Here is a 319-nt window from a genome sequence, read left to right as displayed (position 1 = left end):
AACAAAATAAATAATATTCTTATGGAATGTGATTTTTATAACATGAGTTCTTAAAACAAGATTCTAATGTTATTACTTTACTTCTCAGTTAAGCATTAACATACAGATACTTATTGAGCATGTACTATATTGTATTAATAGGTATTATGCTAAGCCAAGTAATGTTCTTGCAGATCACAATCACAAAGATGAGATAATATGTAAGCTTTTTAATTCAAAAATAAGGTCATTTTATTATACCTCTTAATGTTATATTATCTAAAATAAGACCAGCAATATATTTAACAAAATGAAATACATCTTAGTACTTTTCATTTGA

The sequence above is a fragment of the Propithecus coquereli genome, unplaced genomic scaffold, assembly GCF_000956105.1.
Source record: "Propithecus coquereli isolate 6110/MARCELLA unplaced genomic scaffold, Pcoq_1.0 Scaffold510, whole genome shotgun sequence".
Lineage (NCBI taxonomy): Eukaryota > Metazoa > Chordata > Mammalia > Primates > Indriidae > Propithecus > Propithecus coquereli.
This window is presented reverse-complemented; position numbering follows the sequence as displayed.